General features: G+C 47.3%; 1 long non-coding RNA gene across 1 annotated transcript; it reads right to left on the minus strand.

Moving 5' to 3' along the window:
• Window positions 1–4,586: 4,586 nt before the first annotated feature.
• On the minus strand, window positions 4,587–9,759 carry LOC146200115 (uncharacterized). Its single transcript, XR_014704799.1, has 4 exons — window positions 9,468–9,759; window positions 8,719–8,803; window positions 7,491–7,602; window positions 4,587–4,698 (listed from the first exon to the last, which is right to left on the minus strand). It is a non-coding gene; the product is annotated as an uncharacterized LOC146200115 (long non-coding RNA).
• Between the last annotated feature and the right edge of the window lie 16,676 nt (window positions 9,760–26,435).

Consider the following 26,435-nt stretch of genomic DNA (forward strand, 5'->3'; position numbering starts at 1 on the left):
TACGTACGTCATTATCGGGGCCCGTCGGGCCAGCGCAGGGAGCGGTGAAGCTGGCTTCTCAAAGGAGAGCAAGAGGGAGCTTTGAATTGTATTTTCGATGCTTTGCGGCGCGCGTGTCGTTGTAGAATTTTGCACAGACTATCTCCGGTACCTGATCGAAACACTGGGCTCCTTTTCTTAAAAGGGCCTTCCCTGGACAGTGGCCCTTTAAGAATGTCCTGGGCCAGGGTCACCAAGGCCAACTGATCTTGCAGCTGGTCAGAGGCTAACCAAGCCCGCCACGTTGGGGGAGGAGGGTGTGGAAAGTGAGGAGATTGGAGGGCGACAGGGCATGAAAAGATGCAATGCTCCAAGTTTGCATAGTGTTCTGGGCAATTTGGGCATGCAGGGGAATGTATGATTCTGTATAGAAAAGATCGGGCAGGAGTAAGCGGTGTATTTAGTTGTATGCGTCTAAGAATGCGGATTTGCGTGGTAGTGAGAGATTTATCAGGAAAAGGAAGTGTACGGAGTGTTTCTCTAATGTTGTCGTAGTGAACGTTGATTTCTTTTTTGTAGTGAATAGTAGTGTCCCACGTTGGTGGATAAGGCCAGGGAATCCCAGGCGCCCGGTGTTGAAGTTCGCGGGCAAGGCGATGCACTACCTCATTGCCTGGGATTCCAGCGTGACCAGGAATCCACCTCAGTGTTACAGTGTGGGGACGTAGTTTGGTAAGAGCTCTGTGTAGGTCATCGTGTAGTTCTTCAGGAATGCGACCCGTGTGAATGGCGCGTATAGCTTGTATTGAATCAGTGTATATGGTATATCCTGAAGGGTTAGGGGGTGCTTGTGCGAGGTCTTGAATACTGGTAACTATTGGTAGGGTCTCGAGAGTCGCTGTAGGAGGAGGATCTATGTAAGGACCGAGGGTATGCGTCACTACATCGCTACAGCTCTGAATTGAGTAAGCAGCCGCTCCGACGTTAGTTCGTGATGCATCTGTGTAGATGATCGTGGAATCTGTCGGGTGAACATGGTTGGAAACGCGAGCGGAACGTCTGCCTGTGTTAGTGTCGGGTGCAACGTTTACACACACACACAGCGTAAGGATGACTCCATCCTTATATTTTCATAACAAGAAAGCGCGGATTGGCGAAGCTTGGCTTCACTTAGCAGCCGCAGCAAATCCAAAAATTTCGGAACAGCCAATCAGGCGGCCATTTGTTATGACGCGAGATGCTGTCGCGCTGCTGTCATCGCACAGAACAATCGAATGGGCGTCCAGGTTGTTCCGTCTGAAACGGGGGCCTGAGCCTCGCTTTGCATATCGTTGTTTACCACGCGTCGTTTGAATACTCGTCGCTCCGTTACGTCTGCTTGGTTTCGCAACGCGAGGTAAAGGGAACCAAAAGAAATGAAAAACAAAAAAGGGGACGCGTCTCTCTCGTCTGCTGCTCGCCAGTTGTAGTCGGAGCGGAAGCGCGTCGTCGACGCGCTGACACGGATCGTGACAGGCCGCCGCTGACTCGCTTCGAGCAGCTGGGCCGCTCTCCTTCGTCCTTACTCGAGTTAATTAAATAACAACACATTGAAACACGGTCTCGATTGAATGGAGTTTGTTCCTATGGTGGCTCGAATAAGTTAGTGAACTGCCCGTTACGAAGGGACCGTACACAGAACTGATTCCAGCCAGTGATCGATCTCTTTCCGCGTTTCCAGCTCGTCACCGATTCTTACCGCACGGGGGCGACGGTTATACGGTCACGCTGCTCGGTTGACGACGGGGTCGGTGACCAACGGTGAAGCTTCACCAGCGAAACGGTACCCAGTGGAAATGTGGCAGCAGCTTGCTCGTGCAAAGTGACTAGCGTCACTAAGCACTGTCATATGATCCCCCTGGAGCCCTGGTCAAACCATTGACAAAAAATACTACAGACTCTTTTACCCGATCAGCATGTATATCTAGCGAGGGAAGCAAATTTCGGTAGAAACACCCCCTCTTCTCACCCTAACCGCAGATTGCAAGCGTTGGATACGACAGTCCCTCCCTCCCCCCCCCCCCCCCTTTCCGCAAAGTAAATTAAAAATATATATATTACGTTCAAGGCTGACCGTTGTTCGGCCAAGCCTCCACATAGCGACTGCGATCTGTCTCATCGGAAGAGACATGCAAAATGAGCTGCGTACTGAGATGAAAACACCGCGGAAAGAAATTGATCCGGCAATTTGCTAATAAGAAACTGCCCTGGCTCACAAGAATACATTGGACATCAACTGCATACTCCTGTCGTAGTGCCGCTCGTTTACCCCCTTTTCGCTCCGTAAGCTATATCTGCTACGCCGAAATACACCTCGTGACGCTCCTGTCCATGCATCCTCCGCTCAATATGGCCGCCAGTGCTGCGGACACAGCTGGTGGCGAACAGCTTCCCTCACGCTCTGTCGGGCGCGGCAAACGAGCCACACGTGTTCGACGAGCGCCGCTCGACCACGAGACACGCATCGCGCACGGCGGCCTACAATAATGAGCGCACATCCAATTTAAATCGGGGTCACGGAAGCTGCTGCTGCTGTTGCTGCTGCCGCGCGCCGCACCGCCGACCCGGAACGGACGGCTTTCAATTGTTCGTCCAGTTGCTACCGAGGCTACGGAAGTCGGACGCGGGCGACACGCCGACACAGACAGATCTTTGAATGTTGGTAACGGCATTCGAGGGAACCAGCATTACAATACCTGACTGCGTCGATGCCGAGACAGTTGGCCGCGTACAGGGACGCGCGGGGTGACAACAGCGAAGCAGCGGCTGATATTTGGCGCGATAAATAAATGAGAGTGCCTCCAATGATAAGATATATTTGGCGGTGCAGGTACTATTACATGCATATCTAACGGGAGATAGCCGGGGAAAATAAGGCATTAAAGAAAACGGGTCGTGTTTCGAGCACAGAGGCTACCGCTACAAAATGGGCCTATTGATGAAAGGAAAGTGGGCCTCGTCCTACAAGTACAGGTGTGCAGCGCCCTTTCGAGAGCAGAGATCTCGAGCCCCACTCACACGGAACGGGTGACGAGATTACGCGGAACTGCATGGGCACCATAAACCAACCAAGCAAGTCTACTCAGTGGCGCACCCATATTCGCAAAATAAGCTATAATTTAAGGCCTTATTTCTGCAGTAGGCAACGTCGATGTAAACAAGCTGCATGGATAGTAGGGCAACATTCTGACTCCCTCATTGATTCGTTTCAAAACCCAGGGCAAAAGGAAGTTGCGCAACAAAAAAGTACACGGAGTGCGGGTTTCCGGTCGCAATCATTTCTGCAAGAACGGCAAAATGCATGGCTGCACCATACATTCAGAGACCTAAGAACCAGCGGAAAAACGAGACGCAGGACACATTTTTCGTTCGATCTTTGGTCCCTAAAACATAGACTGACTCCCCGGGCGCGTATTGCCAAACCATATCCCATAGGCACACTAGAGCCAACGATGCTCTCAGCGAGCTAAACGGCGATTGTTGCTGAAAGGTCTCTCTGAACGCAACATAAAGACAACATGCATAGCCACCATAAAATGCACTCATTGAAGGCACGAAATAATTACGGTGAAGGTAATTGCTAAGCGTAATCATTGTCATATCGATGGTTACTGAAATGTGTCAGTGAATGCAACCTAAAGGTAACATATACTCACTGAAGGCAGAAAATAATTACGGTGAAGGCAACTGAAAGAAAAAAAATAACACCACAGGAGTCGAACCGATGTTTCAGTGGCATAAGTCCAGAGGTGAGGGTGTAAATCCATTTCGCCACAACAGCGACGGGAGCAGCGGCCTTTAAATGCACGCGATGTCCGGAATACTGGTATGTACACTCTAAAAAAAAAAGGTGTGATCTTAGTCTTTTTGGGGGGTAAACTGCTTGTCGCTGAGCTAACACCTTTTTGGGGTAAGGTTACGCTGTGTCTTGGAAGACTAAGTATTTATACCATTGCATGTAGTGTAACATTACGCTTCTGGTAGCATAAACTTGCACCTTCACAAGCAGTGTAACTGTATTCTACCTAGGCATAACGTTGCACCTTTCATAAAGGCCTACGTTTTAGTCTGTCGATGGCATAAGCATACCCTTGCATCAAAGGTGCAAGTTTGCACCTTGACAACGTAAGCTTATCCTGTATGTACAGGTGCAAAGTTACCATTTTAGAGTATAAATTTATATTACGACAAAGAGCGCAAAGTTTTGCACCTTTATGGTGCAAGCTTATACCACCAGGAGAAGGATAACGTTGCCCTCCAAGCAGTTTAAAGTAATGCCATATTACATAGGGTATCTAAGCATCATCTTGTGGTATATATATGCTATCCACACAAGAGTACTATTACCAATCTGCATCGTAAACTTGATCACTGGAAGCAGGAATAAAGCTAACCAATACATTTCAAGATTTTCTGGAAGGAAAGATTATGTTGAAACATTGCAATATCTTTGTGTCGTCTGCAGTGTGACAGTGAGCAATGTTTCAGGTGAGGTAGGCTGTGTCATGTTGTATTCAAGCCGTAACTTATGTTGCAGAGTGAACAAAAAGAATTTACAGAACAATCGGTTAAGATAACATACCATGGTGTTTATTTCACCTCATTATACACCGAAGTTGCAGCAAGGGACTGGATAATCTTCTCCGCACAGTCAGGGCAGGGATGTACCACGTATTTGACCTGCATAGAAAAGAGAACTTGTAATCGGTTACTCACGAAGAAAGTCTCACAAAACATGCTTATGGAGTAATTAATTCACATATAAAAATAACACTGCACAAAGGGCAAGTAAAAAGGAAGACAGATGGAAATAGTGCACCAGTACAGGCTTCCAAGTGTTTATATAATGAGAATTGTGAAATCACACAATATATAGATCAATGAAAATTCTCCAAATCTGAGCTTTACCTGTGCCACTAACACACACATAGACAACTAGCACATTGCAATCTCAGAAAAAATTGACAATATGCTCAATAAGACACAATATACAATGAGACATATTCTTGTTAGGAGCAGGGTCAAGCCATAGGCATCACTGATGTTGGACTACCCAGAGGGTTATTTAAAGAAATATGAATGAAAACATATTGATAAAATAGAAGCTAGCCTAATAAAGGCAAAAGATGTGATTTAAAAAACCCCTCCCTCTACTCGTTCATATGTGCAGTTCTCCTTTTTTTATCATTAGCTTTTTATGTTAAACTTTGTTTTATCACCTTCACTTTCACCTTTGTTGTTTGCTGGTTTCCACTCCAACACCCAAACATTATAGTTTGCTTTCACACCTGACCATACCAGTGGTCTTGTTTCTAGTCACTATGGTCTCACCCTCCTAGAAAACACTGTCTCTGGTCCTTCATGACATTATCTTATGTTGCCTATAGTGTTAATGTTTTCCTGAGACTACACTGTCTTTAGTCATCTGATCATCCATCACAAGTGACAACTGCAAATCTCTTCTTCTTCTTTTTTTTTTTTTTTTTTGGGGGGGGGGGAGGGATGGGGGGAGGTTCTTTTGTTCTTGCATTCATTGTCATTTCTCATGAATATAATGAATGAAGCTTGTTCCTGCAGAGCTTGCTCCTGCAGGGGTATGTCTAAGGCCATTCTATTGTTTCTGCCTTTAGTGCAGTTTACATTCCTGGAAAAAGGCATGAATATACCACAGAGGCTATGCCTTATAAAATGCGGGATACCACTTCTGAAAGATGGAACATTTCATGCTAAAAGAGCAATGATAGCAAGGCACATCCAAAGCACCTTCTGCACATGTGCATTACTGCAGTGATGTCACAGATGCAGAATTATGTAAAGCATGACAATAAAATGCAACTTTTACATAAGTTCATTGCTAGTTTCACACCACACATCAGCTTATGCCGATGCCAAAAACTTCTCGAGACTGCCGTTTCACTTCAAAACTACATTATCTTGCTCAGGAGGCAAAAAACAATACACTTCAATACCCCTATAATTCCTTGAACAAACCACAAAGCTTGAGATTCTATGTATTGCTGTTTCATGTAATGCTCGCAGCACATGCAGCAGGAATAAAACTTCTCATAAACTGCAATTTGCCAGAACTGTCAACTGCTTATCTCTTTAGATGCCTAACTAATGAAATTGTAAATGCTGACCAATATTATACAAGAATGATTATTAAAAAGTGTTCACAACAAATTTCTCGAAGATTATGTTCTTTACCTTTACAGATTGCAAATCATAAACTATGAAGAGATACCCGTGCAGTCTCTGCCGGTGGGTTGTGCAGCAATGTGGACTTTGGGTACCTGGTACAGCTTCAGGATTAGACTTAATTATCTATTCTTTTTTTTTTATAAGAGGCAATATGAAAACTGCAAAATTGAAGGCTATTAATGAGTGAGCCTAGGCCTAAAACCCTCCTAATCATCTATGTGGTCTAACATAATGAGCATCAAAAATATTCCTTTAAAAGCTTTGTAAGTTGGTTTTTCCACGTTACATAACTAAAAAAAGGGTGTTGCTGACATTTCTTATTCAGATAATATAGACATATTTTGTGTTTTTGATGATGCAGAAGAAGCTAACATGATTCTGGCAACAATACCAAGTGCAGCAACATTTTTTACATGCAATGTGGGAAAGCAAGACAATAGTTTTCAAATACGCCTTTCCTTGTTCAGTATTTTGAACTACATTGCTCTTTCAGAAAATTTAAGAACTGGGCTCACCTATAATATTGGGGACCCTCATTTCTGGTATATAATACTGTCCCCTAAAATTAAAATGCAAAAGTTAAGTCAATTTTGGTTGATTAGCCATTCAACCATTATCCTCTACCACAGACATGTCCACTGTGCTGCACAATCCAGTTCTAATTGTACTGCAAATTTCATTTCATTCATTCTCCCTTTATAGGCCCATAGACATGACATAAGGGGTGGGGGCATATATATATATATATATATATATATATATATTTGTTAAATGGTAGTGGTGGAACACAAGGAAAATACGCTGAGTACAAATGGCACAAAACAATATAAAGAACACAAAAGAAACAATAAAGCTGAAAGTGCTAAAATACCGTCCATTACATATCACCTGCAGTACTTCATTTTTAGTTTCATTCTATTGTGGACATTAGCAACATAAGAGCATGTGAGTTGTTGAAAATTACACCCATCAGAGAACATAACCTTACTGCTGAGAACCAAGTGCAAACAATTTAAATATTAGGTTTTGAAGAAAAAAAGAGAAGAGGCATACATTAACAGCTCACTCAATAAAAAGAAGTCAACATGTTCAGATCGATTACATACTGAAAACATTCCTCCCTTGCTATCTTGCTCAATAGCACTGAATGGTTCCAAAATCAATGTAATGCCAGGGCTATTGCTCCTCAGCATCGAAAAATATGCTCTTTGATAGACATAAAGCAACAATGAACAGACCACAATGCCACAGCTATGTCGAAAAATACATACCACACAAATCTTGCCGTAAGTAGTCGTCCAGCGCTGAAGAAAGCAGGTTGATCTTTAGAAGCAGGGGTAACAACAGCACTTCTACACCGTATTCCTCCTACTGGCAGGTACGCTGCAGCAAAGGTATCATTCATAACATTAGCATGATACTTGTAACTAGTACATACATAACTATAGTACAAAAAATAATGGCACCACACATGCCACAACAATGACTCAAATATTTTGACAATGAGCTTAAAAGCTACAACTCCTGTTCCTAGATATATCTGTAACAATATCTGCCACCTCTTTACATTCGAAATAACTGCTTAAATAAACTAGAATAGCAGATTTATGACAAACTGCTAGCACAATGACAATACACATTAACTTCAATGAGGGAATGCCTCAGTACCAGTGAATTGTAGTAATGAGTATAACACAATGTCTGACAACAGAAACTACAGAAGGAAAAGAATGTGTTGTTATTGGTCAGGCATAGCCTCCTTTCTATGGGTCAGGAGGCTGAAAAGTTCAGAATGGAAATAGCTGAGTAGAAACTATAGCAAATCCCCAAATGAAAAATATTAGTGATATAAAAATTTTCCTTAGCTCGCTAACGAAAATTAGCACATTTAATCAAAATAGCTGTTTGGGCCAGTTGGTTCATACTTACACCCTAAAAGACCAGCGAAAAAAAAGAAAACAGGTACAAAGGAACACAAAACGTATTTCAGTGCCCGTCCTGTCATTTTTTGTTCCTTTGTCCCCGCAATTATTATTTTTTTTTTGCGCTGGTCTTTTTATGTACCGATTACAAAAAGAAAGTCAGTCTTAAAGCAAAGAAGGGGTGACACATGGTTTGCTTCAATGCTGAAGACATCTGATCACCAGCTAACCCAGATTTTTCACTTGTTAAGTGATTTGATCGAGTCCAATATTTATTATCAGTTCTTAACATAAGTGATCAGCAAGTTAAATAACACCATTTACTCGCACACGCCCTCAAACACAATGAAACTCAATTGATAAGTCACTGTCTGGGCGTGCACCATATTGCACGGCATGAGCGAAAATGGCAACACGCAAGGAGACACACACATGGCACGCGACATAAATATTCTCCGACGAGAATCCCAAGCAGTATACATTGAGGCAGATGTCAGTGATCAGCAATATGTGCCACAAAAGTGCGCGTGTCAATTTAAACGCCCCTTTCTGGACGGAAACAATGCTTTGGACTTACCAGCACGGATAGCAGAGACCAGTTTCAAATTCTTTGAAGAAACGACAGTCTACGTTCTTGCGCAGACGAGACGAAGGACTTGAGCCTGCAGCGAAAAAAAAAAAAAAAAAGCGTGAGAAATGTCTTTCCTGCACATTGCGTCATTGCGACAGTATACATGTACACGAATCGGCTCGGTCCCACCTCTGGTCTCGACGCCATCAGCTCAAAACTGCGGGGTTAAATCGGCGTTCTGAAAGCGTGACTTTAGGATATCAAGCGCGCTGCCTTCGAACGTACAAGTTGCTGGCAAAAGAACCGTAAACTTAACCCATCACCCTGCATGCTCTCCCGCATTTATGGCAACGTTCCCGTAAAGCAGCAACAACAGACGATCAAAATCGATTGTAGGCAGCGAGCAAAAATAATGCGGCATGCAAACACGTCAATGCGTATCACTAGGACTGCATTAGCGCTCGTCGACGCATACTTTCGATCGCGGGATATGCTTGTGAGCGTCGTAGACGACTAAAAATGCACCATTAACATCCCGCAAAAGGTCGTGACCATCTAAAAATTTTGGGATGCGCCGCTCCTCCAGTCTGAACTGAGGGAGTGGTATGCTCAGGTTGGGATCCAAGACGTCGTGCTCAGAGGCCGTTTCACAGACAAACAAGCAGCGTCGCGGACGTAAGCAATAACAAAACATGTTCAGGCCAAGTTAAATAGCAGAGAAAAACACGTAAAACGAAATGTAAAACGTCACTTACATGCGCGGCTGAAATTTGGCGCCAAGGATCCGTTGGAACACCACCACCGCGACGACCAGCCATCCGCCGTTTCATTCCGAAGTTCACACTTTCACGAAGTCGTTTCATAGTGAGGCATCGATGAGCGCACTCGATGAAATAATCGCTGAGAGCAACCGAACTTTTCTAAAAACACAGATGAGTACCAACGACAAAGAGCACGAACGCTGACTCGTGCGGCAATCGCCGTCGTCGTCTTCTCGGACTAGCAGAGTCGCAGGGAACGCAGGCAGGCTCAAGCAACTACGAACACGTGACGCTGCGTAGAGAATAAAAGCAACAAAACTAAAAAGCAACTGCTTCGCTTCTCGTCTCACCACCACTCCCCCCTCACCTCCCCTTTCTCCCTGTTTTGCAGCGTACACACTTGTCTGTCCGCCCTTGTTCTGAGTTCGGCCTTGCTCTCTCCACGGTCAAGCTCGCGTAGGAGTCAAAAGACGGGACGGGTGTCGGGGGGGGGGGGGGGGGGTGAAGGGGGGAGGCACCGCTTTTTGTAAGAAGATAAGATGCTCCCAACTTTCGACGATTCCCCACCTCCTCCGGGGAAAAACGAGGGGTCCTTTTGTGGTAGCTCTTGAAAGGACATCGGACGGGAAGTAGGAACACAGCCGCACCCAGCTTGAAACCGGTTACCGTCATAAAAAAAAAAAAAGAAGAAACAAGCGGCAAACTTTTTTTTGCTTGAGCTGCAGGGACGAAATGGCGTAAAGTCATGCGAGAGAGACTAACGTCTTCCGTGCGGGTGATTGCGCAGGGTATATTTAAGCCATGCGGTTTCAGATAGCATAAATCCCGAAGTTACCCTCCTTTTACACTCTTTTTTTTTAGAGTGTAACACACACGCGAACTAATTACGGTAAGCAAATGATTGCTTACACCCTACCTGCCTTACTCAATGCTCTAATCTCAGAAGATATTGATGTTTTACATGTTTCATTATCTACTCTACACAATTCTTTTTGCCCCTAATATTAAGAGTGTATTTATATTGTCAACCATTGGGTTAGTCATCGTAAATCAGCACTATATATGTTCCTTGCCAATTGTACTTCTTTTGTGACTGAGTGAGATTATTTTCATGCTGCTGTATTTTTTTAATACTAACCTATGTAGCTTTGCAGAATCACCTTTTTTTGTTTGTTATTTTGTTTCTTTCTTCATGCTTGTGCTTTATTGTATTGAAAGCATTGCCATTCCGCACGGCTGCTGCTGTCAACAAACGGGTTTTAGGACCTGTCAAGCTGTTTCCGCAGCTTTTTTCCTCGAACCTGTCCGTTCTCAACTGCATTTTGCAAACGGAAAATAAAGCACTTACTACTTACTTATTATTCGTTTAAACATAACATCCACAATTAGTCGCCAGGTGGCGTTGCTTAGAGGAATCGCGTCGTCTGCTCTAGTGCTCCTACGGGATATGATTTGGTAATAAGCTCCACGAACAGTTCCCTAGTTTGTGTACTATATTGTCCAGCATAGTGGAAAATGGAATTCCAGTTTACGGCCATGATTACACAGCAGAATCCTAACATGGAGAATTCGGGGGCCGAGTTTGTGAAGCGCTGTAAGCTGGAGCGAAGCTGCAAGACAAGTGGCATCATGGCGCAGTGAAAATCTAAGACCACGAAAAAAACATGGGGAAGAAAGTTTTGGCAGAAAAATGCTTGTGTCAGTCAAATCGAGTTCATGATAACAAGAACCGGAACATCGCAAGCCAAAACAACTACCGAACTCTGTGCCTGCCATTGACTCAACGGTCGTGGATGTCTGCCGCGCTGTGCTGTATTACGACTAACCAGATATTCGCTTGCATCAGGTTCTTCATAGAATCGACCGCAAGTGATATTGAGCTCGAGGGGTAGCATCAGAATGCTTTTAGCAATCTCCACTTGGACAAAAAAGCAGCCAAAGCACGGCCAGAATAATGCCATTCACCGGAATCTCCGCGAAAGAACAAACGCGGCTGGGACCACCATAAGGCTCCCTTCACCTGACCGTCTACAATCCCAGACGATGCAGGGTTCGACGAGTAAGCGTCAGCCACAGAGGGCAGCAACAGAGAGCTACATCACACACAGCCGCAGATAAAATATTATAATCCGATTTGTGCTTCTCAGAATATACTGCAGCAATGCCGCATCCACCACCCCCTCTACACCTTCTAGTCTGCTGGGAGGAAGGCATGAGACCGCAAGACACCATTGGACAAATGAGCGCGGCTTTATTTTTGAAGAAAAGGAAGCCCCGCTTCTGCATTCCACATTGAAACACACACATGCACGAAAGAACCTGCCCCCCCCCCCCCCCTCCACCCCCACACATGCACGCACACCGTCTACCCTCTGAGGCCCGAGTCCTGGTAACCGCGGCCCAACAGATCCCGCCGCCGTGCAACCTCGCCGTGCGCCGAAGCCACGGCGGCCTTGAGCCATTGACTTTCATGAGCTGACGCCGAGCTGTTGTTTCCGCGGTTCCGGCCGGAACACAGGGCGCGACAAGAGCTCGAGCACCCCGTTCGGCCGCAGTTGTAAGATCGAGGAGGTCATCCACTTCACTCGCTGCATCCAGCCTCTACCTCCCTCCACCACCCGTGCCCGACTCTTCAAAGCCTGGACTCAGCGAAGCTTCGCCGAGCGCCACTGGTGGGCCCGGCTACCAGAATTTGTGTGCGAGACAGCGACCGCTCAGTTTATGCTCGGGCCGGCCACCCACATGGGGGGAAGAGGAGCAAGTGGCGAAATCCGGTTTGTAAAGTGCGCGTGCTGAAAAAAGCGGCGGCCGGCCTGAGTAAACTTTCTCACCCTCGACCGCCCTTGGAGGCAGTGGCGTAACGTGGACGCGCGTCCAAATGTTCGCGCCTCAACATTTTCGCAAACGTTGCGACGAGAGGCCACTGCCGCCTTGGCCTCATTGGCCTCGACAGTAATGTGCGGGACTTGCGGGTGGTCTTCCTGAAGGCTACCTGGGTCCCAACAACCCCGTCTCAATCGCTCGCGAACGAAGTGAGCTCTGGTGACGTCCCTTTTATTTTTTTTATTTTTTGCGATTGCTGCTTTCAGGCTACCAAAGCAGCTGCGGCGCCAACACTCGAACCAACGTTAAACTATCGAGAAGGCTTGAAAGGAAAGAAGAACAAGCAAGCATCGGCTACTAGCTGTATACACCGAAGAACTTGACCCCCCTCTCCCTTCAGTATAAGATTCAAAATTCCTACACTTCACTCCGATCGAGCAACTGCCCGCCTGCGTTGCTCTTGCCGCTAATTCTCAAATTATGCATCGAGACTGGCACGGTTGCGTCGCAAACACACTTCGCAACCGGCGGAGTCCCTTCATATTTTATTTATTTATTTATTTGCACATAATGCAGCTCCATCTGGAGCTATAGCAAGGGTGGGGTGGGGGAGTACATATTTTAAGGACTGACAAAAGGAAAAGAAAAAATGTAAGGTAATAATACAGTACAATATCAACAAACAATCAAACAAACGCAGAAACAAATTAATCATTGAATTCAGGTTATAAAGGCAGTGATTAACAGTGGCTGATTTGCCCTAACAAATTCAAGTAATGGGAGGGAACGATGTGATCCAGGTATTATATTCCATGCCTCGATCGTACGAGGGAACAAACTGTGTTTAAATGTATCGCTTCTGGCAAAATAGGTGCTAAGGTTTAGTTCATGATAATTACTTGTGGATGTGCGCTGGATTAATATAACTGGTAGACGACAGCCGATAATGATCATGGACGAGGCAGTAAAGAAATTTCAAGGATTCAACTTGCCGGCGACTTCGCAAGGAAAGCAAAGCTGGCCGTGCGCCTACGTGTAAAACAAGAGATCTGCGAAAACAAAGAGGAAAGAGAGAAGGGGAAAGGGGATGGCTAAAAGATGTCAGAGGAAAACGGCCCTCGTATAAGACACAGAACGTTTGCCCTGTGCCCCTACGTTCGCCGATGACAAAAATATTAATCAAACTCAGGGTAAAATAAATATAAAGCCAGTCAAATTTGAAAAAAATGTTTGATCCGTTAATGATAAAGAAAGCCGTAAATACAGCGCTAAATCATACGCCGCACTGACAGAAAACTCAAGTTGTAAGGGAAAGCTTTCTTTCAATATATGCTGGATGTATTCGAACTGCTGTCCCAAAACAGCTCGTGACGTATGCCTTTCTTACTTTATTCAAGGACCCACATGTAGAAAAGATTCTTGACGAGCGGGATGCTGCACTTCAATTTACGTCAACAGTTACCACTACCTCTTCCTGCCAAGCATATATTTAACTCATACCTCGGCCATTTTCTGAAATTGATGGCCGCTCATGTTCGGCGACGAGTTGACACGTGAATAATGGCAAAGTTCTTGAGCAGGCAGTAATAGAATCATAACATAGTATTGCTTCGAAAAGTACCGTTGCGGCAGGTCACTTCATTATTTAAAACGAACTACACTTAAAAAAAAAATAAATAGAAGTTTCCGGCACGAAGCAGAGAATAACAGTCTATCTCTCACACTTCATTTCTAGTATATGAGAATCTTGTGTTTCGCGTCAGTGTTCAGCTCCACACTCCAGTCCGCTAGCGCGGGAGAGCTTTTTTTTTTTTTTTTTTTTTTTCGAAGAGTTTGCCACAAGGCATAAGTTGAGAAAGGGGGAATGGGATGCAGGAGATAGAAAGTTAAAAGAAGGAGTGCAGTCCAGTTGTGCTTATGAATTCGAGAAGGTTGGCAGTATAGCGATTGTCCATTGTCCATTTGTCATAATCACTATCGCGATTCCACCGCAGGCCCACCTTCATGATTATCCGTTGCCTGATGTGCGTTGTTGATGGACACGTCCACAACAAGTGGCGCACATCGCAGACGTCAGGTGGAGTGTCACAGTGAGGGCACCTGTCAGTCACTGGTAGGTCTTTTTCCCGCCATCGATGTCGAACAGATGGGGTCAGAGCCGCCCCTGCCCGGATCCGGCGCACTGTCACCTCCTCCTGCCGAGTAAGACTACGGGGGAGAGGGTGCGAACACGGAGGAATGAGAGCGCGTGTTCGGTGGCGCAGAACTTGCGAATCGGAAACGTGGGACAGGAACGGATCTGGGGGAAGAGGGGAAGGTGGTGGATCGGCTGATGTGTTTATATGCGTCATAGCATCTGCTTGTATGTTATGGGGATCGCGAGCATGGCCGCGAATCCAGTGTATGCGAATAGGACATGGGTACTTTGAACATAGCAAATGTATAGACTGTGTTATTTGGAATGTGCGTCGAACGGCCTTAAGCTGTTTAAGGGCAGTGAGAGAGTCTGTGTAAAGATGAACTGCATTGAATGTAGGAACTGGTGGGAGGGAATGTATAGCATTGTAAATTGCTTGGAGTTCCAGTGCCAGAGGGGTGCACGTATCCGCGGTATATGTCACGTGAGTGTTGAAATGCGGATGAGAGGGACTATACACGGCAGTAACTCCTCGCTCTGCAGTATGTGATGCATCGGTATATAATGTGCACCCTTCAGGCAGATGTGCGGATGATACCGACGGGGAAGCAGTGGGGCGATTGTCCGTGAGCTGGCAGTACGACCATGGAGGTAGTGTCTTTAAATGATGTAATTGTAAAGACTGTTTGCGAGCTCTGTTTGCCGTCCGCTGATCAACGAGTTCAGTGAGCGTATTTAGCTGGGCATACTCCTGAAGTACTGGTATGGGTGTTAGGCGGGGGAGGTACGTTATTGCACGCATAGCCTCACGATTGATGGTCTCAAGGGAGTCCCACTGTCTGCGGGTGAGACGTTGAAACTGTGCCTGGTATATTATACGTGGCTGGAGTACAGAGCGAACAAGCTGGCGGGCCGTGTGAGCACGCGCGCCGCCAGAGCGCATAGCTATGCGACGAATGAGACCTAAAGTAGCGTGAGCGGTCTTACGGATGGCTGTCAGCCACGGTGTGCCAGTCCCAGAGGAATGTAGAAGAAGACCAAGAATGCGAACGGTTTGTACCTGAGGAATTGGGGTATTATCTATCATAAAATTTATATTGGGAGCTTTCCGTAAGCCAGCTTTATTTCCAATTCGAATGAAACAGGATTTTGTATGCGAAAGAGTTAGGCCCAAAGGAGGGAGGCGAAATGTCAATATATCCAGCACATGCTGGAGGGCCGCCTGATGGACAGACGTATCTGGGTGACAGCACCATAAGGTTATATCATCGGCATACGCAAGCACCCGTATAGAAGGGATGGCCTCTAGGGCTCGAATAAGTGGAATGAAGGCCACATTAAATAAAGTAGGGGCGAGAACGGAGCCCTGGGGCACTCCTCTGTTTGAGGGGAAGTGACCAAAGGGCTTTCCATGGACACGCACACTGAATGTTCTATTTGTTAGAAAGGCGTGAATGGCGAGGAGAAACCTGTGAGGAAGACCAAGAGTTTGTAGGGAGGCAAGAATGGCTGAGTGAAGGATGTTATCATATGCCTTTGTTATATCTGTAGCGATCACAGTTCTAACAAGATGACTGTGCGGAGAGTGGTGAAGCACGTCAGCAGCCAACGTAGCAAGACCGTCCTCCGTTCCTATTTGCGGGCGGAAGCCAATTTGGGATTCTGGATAACAATCATGGGATTCCAACCACCACGATAAGCGAGTGGCGAGAATGTTTTCGTAAAGCTTGCAGATTGTTGGCGTCAGGGAAATTGGACGAAGGGCCGAGAGAGAAACTGGAGGATGACCTGACTTCGGTATTGGAACAACAATAGAATGCTTCCACTCGTCCGGCATGACACCAGAATGCCACACGTCATTGAATGCATCAAGCAGGGCCTGCAAAGCAGTCCCTTCCAAGTTGCGGAATAAGGAGTTAGGTATGCCGTCGTGGCCGGGAGCAGAGTTAGATTTGAGGCGTTCAATGGAGGCCAGCAGCTCTGCCATGGTTAGGTCAGAAGTAATCTCATCGGGGGGTTCGGTAACCGGTAAGCAAGGTGGAGAAGTTGAGGTGGAATCATAGTGGGGAAAAAACTGTCTGGCCGCCTGTTTTGCAAATGTGTCCTCATCTACATTCATAGCAAGGCGAATGCTCTCTGTGTAATCAGAAACTTGAGAAGAGCGCTCCATGGCGTGAAACACTCTCCAAAGTTGTCGATTACTCTGCTTGGAGGACAGGCGCTCACACCATGAAGCCCAACGTTGCCTTGCTAGACGCTTTTCATACCGCCTCGCACGCGCGGTAGCCCGGTGAAGAGCGGGGCTAGCCGATGGGTCATCGGGGTTACAAGCAGCATAATGATCTGCCTGGCGACGCAGAGCCCAAAGATTCAGGAGGTGGATGTCCGGGTTTGGCTCGTCTTCATTTACAGTGGTGGTAATCGTGTGGGACGCAAGAACAGCAGAGAGAGAGTAGACAATGCTGATGATGGGGTGAAATCAGATAAGCGATTGTCTGCGCGTACAGAGTCCCAAGATGTTATTCGTACGCTACGGCGTATTTTACGTATCCGCGAAGGAGTGAGAGAGATAAAGATAGGACTGTGATCACTACCCCAGGTATCTGGTTCAACAGCCCAACGAGGGCTACCAGGGCCTAACCACCAAGTCAAATCAGGTGAATAAGGCCCACCTCGTGGACGGGTAGATGTATGCGGGTGGTTTAAAAGGTGAAAAGAATTATCTGAAAAGCTTCCCTGGATGTGTGCACCCCTGGGAGAATCCGATGGGTAACCCCACGAGGTGTGTGCGCCATTGAAGTCTCCACCGACTAGAATAGAGATACCCGAGTAGGTAGAACGCAGAAAACGAACCCATCCAAGATTAGGAGATGCGGAACCAGGACGGCCATAAAAGGAAACTAGTATAAGTGGCGTGCGTACAGGCTTAACTAGGAGTGCTACCACCTCTTGGCGTGTGTTACACCAGCGTGAAAGGTCGATCGGTGTGTGGGGAACTGAAGTGTGAATATAAATTGCAGATTTACCTGGGCTGTGGGAAGAGGTGATGCAACGGCGATCAGGAATGGAAGGTGAATGGTAAGCGCAGAATCCTGAAAGGCGAGGAAGTGAGTTATGCTCTTGAAGTAAGAAGGCCCACGCCTTTAGCTTTTTGTCGCGAAGACGGATGTTCACTTCAGAGGCCTTATTCGCAAAGCCTCGACAATTCCACTGCACCACCAGAGACAGTGCATTATCCATTGCGAGGCCGAAGAGCTTCTACGATGAGGGAGGTCACCTGCTCCATAAGGGCTAATATTTTATCCACTGTCGGGGTATTCGGGGTTAACGTGTTGTCTGCACGTGATTGTGGATTGTTGCTTATTCGAGGTGATTCATTTGAAATCTTATCACGAGGTATTATAGTTCTTCGAGAGGGGTGAGAGCGACGCTGTTCTCGGAGCTGGGTGAGTTCGTCTAGACGTTGGCGAGCCTCTGCAATGGCATTGTCTAAAACAGCGTCTTCATCTGCGGCATCCACATGTGATTGGTGCACTGGCCGTTTTGGTGTACCATTTGATCCACGAGGGTGGGTCGCTTGTGCGTATGAACCATGCTGAGAAGACGTATGATGAGCAGGTGGGTCAAGTAAAGGAAGTGCAGGGAAGTCGGTTTCTTCACATGTAAGAGCAGCGAAGCGATTACTTGTAGGAATATCTTCTTTTCCAGGCGGCTTGCGCGACGGCCTCGTTCTCTTCTTCTTTGGACAAGCGGGGGAGCGCATGTCATGGTCCGCCGATTTGCATAGGGCACAAAGCGCTATTGGTTCATTCATGTCGGCCACAGCTGCCGGATTAGGGCAGGTATTTTGCATGTGCCCTTCTTTATGGCAGTGATAACAAAATATACGACGAGGTCGGAAGGGCTGTGGTTTGATAATCGCACCATAATAGGTTAGGTACTCAGGCAAAGTCAGCGGGCCTTGTAGAGTGAGTAGGTATGAACCCCTGCGCCCCAGAGGCCGTGCTTGCAACACTGAGTGAGTTGAACAGCGAATGTTTGCTCGCACCTCCTCAGAAGGACTTCTGCTGTCAACATGGTAAACGACGCAGCGGAGGGTGTCAGGGCCAGAGGCAAAATATATTTGCACTGGGACATGCTCATTCGCATCCAGGGGAATTTGAGTAACTGCACACATTTTCTGGGCGTCCACCAAGGATGGCAAGTTCACCGTAATGGTGTTCGATGGGCGATGGACGACAAATCCACAGTAGTTAGTAGAACCTAGAACTTGGTCAATTGTGGCTTGGACACACCGGGGAGGGATAGTCGTTATATCAAAGCGCAATGTAGGCTTGATGGTGACGCGGAACGAGTTAGCAGCAAGTGGAAGCGAGGCTCGACTCACTGGCGGCATCTGTGGTGGTGTCAGGGGCTGACACGCTGTAGTTGGCCTTGGAAGGGAAGACTGAATCGGTGCGACGGGCACAGTTCCTTGAGGGAGGGTTACAGGCACCGAGGCGGCGGTGCAATCCATGGGACAAGCCGAAGTCGTTCCATCCGAAGACGAAGCAGACTGGGGGCATGTAAGCGTTGATGATTGCGTGGACGTGGATGTTGCGCCAGGTTGTAACACAGCGGAAATCCGCACACCTGTCGTCGGCGGAGCAGAATCCATGCAGGCGCGTAGCCCAGCCTCGCTCGGCAACGCCGAGCTAAGCCTAGCCTGCGCCTGAGGGATCCGGTTGGACTTTCTTACTTGAGAAAGGGCCCACCGAGTCGGAAATCGCTCCACAGGGGCGTCTTCGTCATTCGTTCTTACGGAGGGCACTGTCCTACCCACACAAAACGACAGTTAATAGGCGAAACAAGATAAAAACACAGAGCTCTAAGCGGACACGTATCAGCCTCTGCCCCTAAGGCTGTATAGGGAGAGTTAAATGTTACTTCCGCAAGTGCAAGTTCTAAAATGCTGAGAACAGACATATAAATTAAAATAAACCTTCTATTACTCGACGGAAAAAGCACTCAATGCTTGTTCAGCAGGAATGCCAATGCTACGCTTTTCTGGTCCCATATTCCGCTTCGCGCCGGCCACCGTCCAGCGGAGGGCGCGAAAACTGCTCGTCGAACTGCATCTGCTGCAGAATCATACACCACTCCGAATTCCAGCTTTCCCTCTGGACGCAGAGACAGAACTGCAGTAGCCCCCTACAAAAGAGCAGACAGAAAGAGAAATAAAAGGCAATAGTCAATCGGGCCATTTTTTATCCCGAGCCTATTTCGGTCGGCGCTTTGAAAAAATGAGCTCTCAGCCAGCCGACTCATTTGTCAGCCCGCGGGGATAACCGCGGCCAGCGGCCAATGGACGCGTGCGTTTCACTTTGCTTTTGCGAGCGTTTTTCTACTGCTGTGCGCAGACCGATGGCCAGCGAGAAATGGCGAAACGACGAGCTTCTAGCGTGAACAGACTACAAAGCCTGAAGAGTCCGCGGTAGCAAGAATAGAAGGGTAAGAGGATGCGGGGGATGCGAGAACGCAGTGCCAATGGAGGGTGGACGCACGTTCTGTCGGCCTTGATTAGATTACCGTCTCTAGACGAGGCGAGGGACTCCATAAGAAGCGCCGGTCCGGACCGCACAGAGATTGCCACAGTCCCCGCCACCTCCTACTGCCCTCTTACAACCAGAACCCTTTCGTAGCTACCGAGCAAGCCGACCGAGGGAAGGACGGCACAACTTCGACCCATCAGGTCGACCCAACGCCTATTCTTCCCGCATCCACTCGCGCCATCGGCAGTCTCTCGCTCCTTTTGTCCCCACAAGTTTCCCTTCCATTTCCCCTCTGCACGTACGCATCCCCCGTGCCCGGTTCTACGCCACTCAGACCCACATAGCGCTCGGCGTGCGCCCATCAATCTAGAGCGCCCAACACCGTACCGTCTCTTTCCGACGATCTGCTGCCGTCCGCACTATTTGGGCCGACCTGGAGCGCAGGAGGGGAGTCTGCTCTCCACGTCTGAGGCGCGTCTCCTGGCTTCCTTCTCCTTCCTATCCAAACTCCCCTCAATCTCTTCACGTCATTTCCGGGCGTCTAGTCTACAAGAAAGCGGCGAAAGGGAAGCAGGGGACGAGGAGACTCCCTAGCGCGCTTTCGCCGCTTTGGCGGCATCGAGAGCTTTATCGAGGCGCCGGTGAAAAGCAGGAGACTATGCGTAGTCGCTGGAGCCCCCGCTACGACTCAATCCGAAACTTGGAGGCTAGTGGGGCGCACTTGACGTATAAACATGAAATGACAACACCGCCGCAAGGAAACGACGAAAATGCTCGATTCGCTTGCAGTATGCAGTATACAAACGGCAAGCGAAGCGCATGGCAGATCAGCGAAATAGGTAAAGAATCCATGAGAAAGGAACGAAGATGAGCTCACGATTGAAACGCCGTCCCTACGTGAATAGACAGTGTGTGTGTGTGTGTATGTGTGGGGGGGTGGGGGGGCAATTCACTGTGCTTTGCGTGTCTTCAGACGAAGTGAAAGTTATACTAAGTGAAACAGCCGAACTAATTTGAGCTTTAATACAGGAATGCAAACACCTCACTAGCCACAAGCGATGTCTAAGTGTATGCCAGCTTATAAATCTCAAATAAAGCAGAATAATTTTAGTAACAGAGCGGAAAATTTAAGAACTGACAATAGAAAGAGGCGAAAAGGTGAACAGAAACGTGATGAGGATTTTTCCAGAATCTCACAAAAACGCCTATGAAATCACTTAGTTCAGGCTTGAGCGCGCGTACAGTTCTGAGATTTTATACGCGCGCGAAAACACATATATCGCGAGTACTGCCATATCAAGGACTTGTTGCTCCTTTCTTCTTGCTAGATCACCCGGGTTCGAAGCCGACTACGGCGGCCGCATATCGATGGAGGAGAAATACAAGATGCCCATGTATTTCGCGATGTCAGCGCGTTAAACAACCCTAGGTGGTCGAGCCCTTCACTACGTGTCTCTCATAGGCTGAGTCGCTTTGGGAGTGGGACGTTAAACCTCATAACCCAAACCAACCTTGCTATATCGACAGCTCGTTAAAGCCGCTTTAAAATGTTACAGCACTACACGTATGCCTTATCACTATTATCAGCGATAAAAAAAAAAAAAAAAAGTCACTGGACATGTTGCCAGAAGATGAAATCCACTACATCTGGGTAAACCTGTCAGTTGCATAACTACGCGAACGCAATATCTTCTATGAAATGACAAAGCATCGTCCAAGCCACAGCCGCATTTAAGATATTCTTTACTGGTCCCGTATTCAAGCAAACCGTAGATACTTTGAACGAAATTAAGTCGACACTTTAAACCCACTGACTTAAGCAGGAAAGAAGTTTGAACGACAAAAGAAGCGGCAGATAAGAAATCCGATCCATGTCTTAGGAACCAATCAACACACATACACTGAAAAAAAAAAAAAAAGAAGAAGAAGAAGGGCACGAAAGGGTGAGCCGACATCATTAGTGGAAACTAAAGTTTTACACCGTTGAAACTCCATCTTCCTCATAATCAACGCGAAGCCGGCAAAGTGCCAAAGAACGAAGAAAGAAAACTTCGGCAACGAAGGAATTGCCCTCGCCTACTTTCCCTTTGCCTAGCAGCCCCTACCTCAGGTTCTCCAGCGCACTCTCCTGCTCCGAGCCTCATTTGCAAACTTCTCCACTTAGGGGCCGTTGCGACATTCGAGCCACTGAAACGCTTCCCTAGCGCGCGCTGCCACCCGACGCTGCCCTTCTCAAGAGCACCGCGCTGCAGTAACTGTTAACATTATTATCATCGTTATCTCCGCATCTTACTTGTTTCCAGCCGAGGACAATCAATGGAGAATAGCCGCGCTCATTGGCGTGCTGCACTGCTGTGGGAGGGAAAATCGTTTATTTTCTGATACGGCGATTATACATATTGAGGGACGGGGACTGCACTGCCTCTGCTCATCCAGATCGTGCCGGTCCCCGACACGGAATGCAAGCACGGTCACTGAAAACTTCCAAGCCGGTCAACTGCTCATTCTTCCCGCTTCTTCATTCTAGTTTCGGCTTGCACGCGTACTTCTCTCTCTCTCTCTCTTTTTTAAGCTCCGTATTGTCGGCGTCCATCCGGTCAAACTATAGCAGTCAACCAAATAGCGTCCTGATGACGTAATCAAAAAATTGTCTCTACCGGGAATAGAACCTCCATCTCTCGGATCCTCAGCCGAGTGCTTTAACCAATTACGCCACGCCCGGGATCTTTTTTTTTTTTTTTTCAGCATGGTATTCATTACATGCTTTTAAATTCAGCGTAGAGCTATATACATTATTTACAAAGTAATCAGCCTGTAGGCGAAAAGTCCAATTGAAACATACAACACAACACCACGCAACTAGAATACGACTTAGCAAAACTTCACTAAAACGGTGGCAAGGAAAGTCAACACATCAACAATGGCATCCAGTCCGGTTGATAGTCACTATCTTCGTAAGTGTCTCAAGCTGGTGCACCATCTGGCCGAAATGAGTACGTAGCGCATCATACTTCTGCTTGTCTACCGTGAGGATGACAGTAGCGATGACAATGAGGCTGCAGTTGTCGCTTACGCCACCTCGTTAAATGTTATCTGTGCTCATGATGGCCGTTAAGGACAAATGTAAGTGAGTCGGCAGCGTAACATCAAGCATTCCTTACGACTAGCGCGGGGGCGGGAAACGAGAGAGGGAGAAAAAAAAATGAAGGGAGCCTGACAGCGCAAGCGTACCAAGAGCGCACATCGTGGAGGCTAACCAAGAGAGAGTTCTACTTAAGTTGAGGACAACCCAGAGGGGAGTGGAACGAAAAATGGTAGGGGTAACATTAAGAGATAGGAAGCGTGCAGAGTGGGTCAGAGAAATAACTCAAGTTACCGACATTCTAGCGGAAATTAAGAAGAAGAAATGGACATGGGCAGGGCATGTAGTGCGAAGAGAGGATAACCGATGGTCGGCTTAGGGTAACAAACTGGATTCCAAGGGAAAGAAAGCGTAGCAGGGGGGCGGCAGAAAGTTAGGTGGGCGGATGAGGTTAAGAAGTTCGCAGGGGTCAAGTGGATGCAGCTAGCACAGAACCGGGTTAATTGGAGAAATATGGGAGAGGCCTTCGCCCTGCAGTCGGTATAGTCAGGCTGATGATGATGAAAATGAAAAAGGGAGATACGAACGTTAGGGCAAAAAGTGGTTTGAAGCAGGTCAAATATCTAGGAGGCAAATCGAAATTTCGTGGTGGCGCAACGTGCTTTGCATGGAAGTCTGTCTACAGAAATGAGCCCGATGCCGTTGTAGGGAAACTGCATGCAAAAGATGAGACGGTATAAACTCCGTACCATACGGGAAAATATAAACACAAAAACCCATCTCGTTGGTCAGGCGCTCGTCAGGGTTTGCTGACTATACCAGAACCACCCTAAGTAACAGAGTTTCTCATAACGTAATCGGTTCACCTATATTCTTTAAACCTACCTGGAGTAAACCCGGGCAGCTCCCGATCAGGTTTGCGAATTCCCTGACGGGGCTTCCCAACGTGGGATAAATTGGCAACTGCCGAGTTGCAGCTTAGGACTGTCTCCTTTCTCCACGTCATCTTAGACACACAGTATCTCGCTTGCGTTGTGCATTGTGCGCCGGACTGCGGTCTGTAAGCATAGAGAAACCTGTCCGAGGCAGCAGCGTTTCGCAGACGTCATCTGCGCGTTATCATGGTTATTCATCATTGCGCTAAAGAGGTTTAGCACAGAGATATATGGCATAAATTTCCCTTATTCCTGGACCCATTTTGCTCTCTTCTTGCACATTAACCCACAGCTCGCTGAGCGGTCTCCGACTTAATTTCAAGCATACCTTGTGCAGCCTTGTTCGCGTCCATTTACGATTTGAGCGCGGGCGAAAATATATGCAACACCATGAACCCTGCAGGTAGACCGATGCAAGAAACACACCTAAGTGGGCTGTGTAGACACACCACAAACGCTGCAATCGATGCATTTACGTTTCGTTTCATAAGTTTCTTGTGGCACTACGAATGGTACAGGCGACCTTGGCAAATCACGATCACGCGGACAACGTTATTGTGTTTCAAATATATTCTTACAGCTTAGTCGACATGTGTGTAGGAATCCAACCATGCAGAGCATGCGTTCCTCAATTGTTAGCATAGGCTTCCCTTAACTCTCCTGGCACATCAAATAAGGAGTGTAAGCATATCTGTCCCACACAGCGGATCGGCAACGGGCATGACTCACAGAAATTACTTCCTCGTGCCAGCACGGTATAGAGTGTCGGTGCTTCGTCACTCGAACGATACTGCACCGCAGTGAGTGAGGAGGGAAAGCAGAGGGCATGAGGCGGTTAAGCTTGCTCCTCTTGCTCGACGCCAGTAGAGACCAACAAGTGCAGAAGGAGGTGCGAGCCGTGTGCGGCTCCAGCCTACTCTCTTGCAGGTGATAACGCAGGGGGCAAACAGCCGCCCGCGGCCCCTCGACACCGATCGCTGCTGGCTTCGCTGCACACACAGCGCTCCAGGTGAAAACGGGATGGCGAGGCAACAGAAAAAAAAGGCCGGGGGAGAGCTACGGGCGAAGTAAGGGCGCTCGAGGAGGATGGAGAAGAACAGGCACATCGATTCATTTACAGGATCGATCGAACCTGGCAGCAGCAGCAGCGCACACAGCGTACACCAAGGAACGAGGCCGGCTCTAAGCTGTAAGCGTGGGCCACACACAGGGCAAAGAGAAGTGCTTCTACGGTGCCAGTCGTTAGGTGCACTTCGGGCCCCAGAGGACGGGAAGCTCGAAGAGAAAGTTACGCGGTCTCCCGGTTTTGTCCGGGTAGAGACACGCGAAGACCCCGATGGGAAAGCGGCGCTGAAGACGATGAGTCGGCCAGCCGCCGCCATTTCTGATTCCGAGCGACTGCTTTCCAGCCCCTTGAAAGGCGGAAAATAGGTGACCAACGCTGATTATGGAGTTGACAAAGTAAATCGACAACTAAACGATCTTATAAGCGAGTCAACTGAGTCAGTGAGTGCGTGAAATCAGCGAGTGAGTCAACTGAGCTAGCGAGATATGTTCCTATCAAAAGATCCCTTGTTCCTTGGTACCGGCTACAGCTGAGGAAAAGTGCTTGGCTCTAAATGAATATTAGAATTTTACATAATTAAGCTAGGCTAAACGGCTAATTAAGAATTTAAAATATGATATTGGTTACACACAAGTTACAACTGCGTTGTTCGGGGCAAAGCCTTTTTTCATCGTCTGCTATAGTCACGTGAAAACTTTGGATGACCTCCATAGACTGCGAGAAGATATCCGAGTCAGTAGGAACATCAGGCGCATAAAAACATGTAAAAGAACTCGAAAATGACCATATCAGCTGCACAGCCATCACATTGCTAGAAAAATAAAATTTCAATCAAGAAGGGTGTCCGACTGGGATGTAGTATATCTGCAAAAAACTCATCATCGCATTTCTACAGGATGCATCAGAGAAGAGGATTGGGGGAATAAAAATTAATGAGGAATGCCTTAGTTACCTCTCATTTGCTGCCGACGTTGCCTTGCAAAAACAAACAAAAAAACAAGAAGTCGACGGACGCGAAACATCACCGACGACCTTGAAAGGCACAGCAGTACAAGCAGCCGCAAATTACAATAAAGAAATTAATGTTCAAGGGCTAGGCAAAGGAATAACAGTTCTCGATAGGCAACTAACCATTGGAAGTGGCAAGGGAAACCATTTTGCAGACGATACGGACAACGAGATCGAAATAATTGTCAAAATTTAAGAATAGGGTGGAGCGCATTTTGTAGTAACTGTATAATCATGGATGGTAGCAAACCACTGTCCGTGCAGAGGAAAGTGTACAGCCTATGCACGTAAGTGGCATTAACAAATGGAGCAGAAAGGCCGTGGCTGACAAAGAGTTGGATTCTGTTTAGGACTGCCCATCAAGCTATGCAAAGGAAAAT

This window comes from Amblyomma maculatum, chromosome 2, assembly GCF_055883805.1.
Source record: "Amblyomma maculatum isolate TAMU_Amacu chromosome 2, ASM5588380v1, whole genome shotgun sequence".
Taxonomy (NCBI): Eukaryota; Metazoa; Arthropoda; class Arachnida; order Ixodida; family Ixodidae; genus Amblyomma; species Amblyomma maculatum.